Raw genomic sequence first — 3,352 nt, forward strand, 5'->3', positions numbered from 1 at the left:
CTATATATATATGTTCATGAAGGTCTAAATGTTTTTAATTGTCTCACCTAATTAAGGAGAGAAAATTTGAGTTAACGTGTGATGCAAGTGACTATGCTATTAGGACAGTTTTAAGAACGACGACACATTAAGGTGTTTAAAACTGATATCAAATATGTTGTATAAACATATTAATTAGATGAAGTTGAACATATATGAAATCATGACAATTTGAGTTAATGTGCGATGCAAGTGACTATGTTATTAGGACAATTTTAAGAAAGACGACACATTAAGATGTTAAGAACTGATGTCAAATATGTTATATAAACATATTAATTATATGAAGTTGAATATTTATGAAATCTATATGATAATGGAGAATTGTTTTTTAATTATTTGTTTCTATTAATGTTAGAGATATGTGTTGGAGTTAGTTGGAGGTCATAAGGTTTAGGGAGAGCCACTCAAATCTTGATTTTAATAAGGTTTATAATTTATAGGAATAAATATAATTTTTTTTCTTTAATATTTTATGATGGAATATTTTTAATTTCTTAGTATTTAATGTAGCTAAAATATCAACAAAATAGTGAAATTCGAACGGCCATGGATGCGTGTAGCTTGACGCTTTAGCACGTAATGTTTTTTTTTTTTTTTAATATAAATCACTGCGTTAGGAACACTTCTTTAGAAACATTAGAGCAGCATGAAATGTTGGATGCATTATGGGCAGAAAAAAACCGAGCCAATTTGAAAAAAACTATTATATTTGGTAATGTGCTTCATATAAGGCTTCCTTTGAGAACATTGAGAACATCATTTGCATTGTGGTGCATGTCGACACGAAAAAAGGTTTTTCGTTTGACGAACAGATGTCTCTCAAACTTCTTTCAATATTCTTTCGTAAAAATCACGATTTTTTTGCCGTTCTAGATCGCAATTCAACAACGTAGCATTCAAAAATTTTTAAGTGTGCGGGAATGATAGAGAGGTTGAACGGAGCGTCGGAATGAGGAGACCAAGCAGAGAGAGTCCTAAGTCAGGCGGACTAGAGAGGCGAGTGACCCAAGTGGAGTGTTGGAGCGAAGCAGAGCAAGGACGAGCGATATGAAAGATTCTGGTGATATAAATGCAAAACACAAAAATTTAGGTGTTAGATTTCTTAATATATAAAAATTTGGTGGTATATATGTAAATGCCCCTAAAAATAAAAATAAAAAATACAAAAAATTGAGTTCCACCCTTCTTGCGTGGAGAAAATATTAGTTCAGGACTTCGGATGCATCCAGAGTCCAACATGGGGGCGTCACGTGTAAAATTGACCAATCCAGTGTATTGATGTGGGCCTATTTTACACGTGGCACCCCTCTATTGAGCATTTCAACAATACAAGCATAATAACACTAAAAGTGATACAATCCGAGTCCAAATAATGCTAGAGTAAATTCACAGAAAATTGAACGACAAATTAGCGGGTAAGAACCCATTTTTCAGCCGGTAATTTTGATTTTCGGCTGATATATGTCAGTTGGATGATTACTTGTTGGAAATCCTTGGCTGACTTAATAAATTCTGTCGGATTATCGACAAATATTTTAGCTATTCTTTTATTACAAGCTAAAATATGAGTTGTTAAACCTATTAAGAGATATTCTCAAGCTGGTCAAAGTAAAATGACTAAAAAATCATTTGGAAATCTAACAAAAAAATTCAACCCCTTAACAACATAAAAGAATAAATAGAAACAATGACATTAAATAAAATCAAATTTAATAATAAGTCCTAAGAAATTATTCAATAGAAGAGTGTTCGAAGAATAAATAAAAGAAGTACAAATGAAGTTCTACACATACTAATAAGAACATGGCCAGAATCACAACAAATTTAAACAAATCAAATAGCCAAAATGGAGTGTAAAAGAAGCATAGAAAGTTAATCATCACCAGAAATGTTTGTGCTCAAAACCACACAAAAACTTTCACATCCATCAATCTTATCCCAAGAGAGAATTAGAGAGTTACTCACTACTCATACTTGAACAGATCAATAAACTAATTTAATTGAAAGAAAAATTAAAATACATAAGTCTTAGTAGTAGAATAATACAATCCACAAAAGAAAACTTAAATTCTTTCTTCACAATTGAAAGAAGATGAAGTTACAAGCACAAGTCTCTCAAATTCTCTCAAACCTCACTTCTCCTATTGTAGTTGTTCTTCTTTTGGCCTTTTCTTTTCTCGTTCGCCCCTTAAACATTTTTAGCTGATGAAAAATAAGGAAAATCCCCCACATTTTCATTTTCTGTCAATTTATATCTTCTTCGAGCAAATCAGAGTTTGAACTGCCCAAACAGTCAATTTTCGGATATCAGCGTTGAGGCGCCAAAGTGCCACTATTTGTTAAACTACATTGCTTAGGCACTAGTGTTGCGGTGCCTATACACTGCTCTTCTGGCACCCTAGCACTCCGAATACAGTGTCAGGTTCTGAGTGCTAAGAAAGTGTTCCCAACGCCTGGCGCCTAAGCGCCGAAAGATGGTGCCTTAGTGCTCCAAGTAAAACGCTCTGGCACTACAATTCCAGGGTTGAGTTTCCCCTCTGCTATGTATTTTGACTCCATCATTGGTTTTGGCGCCTTGACGCCAAGTTTTAGCGGTTATGCACCAAAATACTATTTTTCTTCTTTAGTTCTAATTCAATCTATTTCATTTTCGTTCGTCTCATTTTCTGCTACAACTAGCAAAAAGTACATAAAGTTTTTCTAAAAGTGCAGTATCAAAATGTAAAATGCAATAATATAAGTAACAAAAAATACAAAATTATCATCATATCAAAATTTCTAAAACTTAGAGGTTACTTGTCACAAAATAACAACAAAACATAAGCCTTAGATCTTGTTGAATAAAATAGAGATGATTTTTTTATAAGTGACCACTTACAATCAACCTTCCAAACATACAAAGTTAATAACGAGAAGCCTCTATTGAATTATTCCAACAAAAGTGTTTCAAGAAACTTTGAACTTCTTCAAATGTTAATTAATCTCATATCCACTTCAAGAGATTTAGTAACTAATGAGCTAATACAATCTAAATTTCTAATTCTAAAAATTTAGTCCTCTATAAGGTGACCTGCTAATAATTCAAAAACATATAAACATAATTAAATAAAAGATTATTATGGAGTTTTCAATTTAAAAGAAATAGTAGCAAAATCAATTTTTGTTAAGGCTTCTCCTTAAGCTTCTCCTCGATTTTTTTTATTTATAACTTTTTATTTTTCTTTTCTTGATGCATATTTCCAATCCCATTTTGTTTAAATAATTCCTTTTTTTCATTCACATCTTAGAGGATTATTATATCAGCATTAGC

Source organism: Phalaenopsis equestris, unplaced genomic scaffold (genome assembly GCF_001263595.1).
Source record: "Phalaenopsis equestris unplaced genomic scaffold, ASM126359v1 Scaffold000513, whole genome shotgun sequence".
NCBI classification, from domain to species: domain Eukaryota; kingdom Viridiplantae; phylum Streptophyta; class Magnoliopsida; order Asparagales; family Orchidaceae; genus Phalaenopsis; species Phalaenopsis equestris.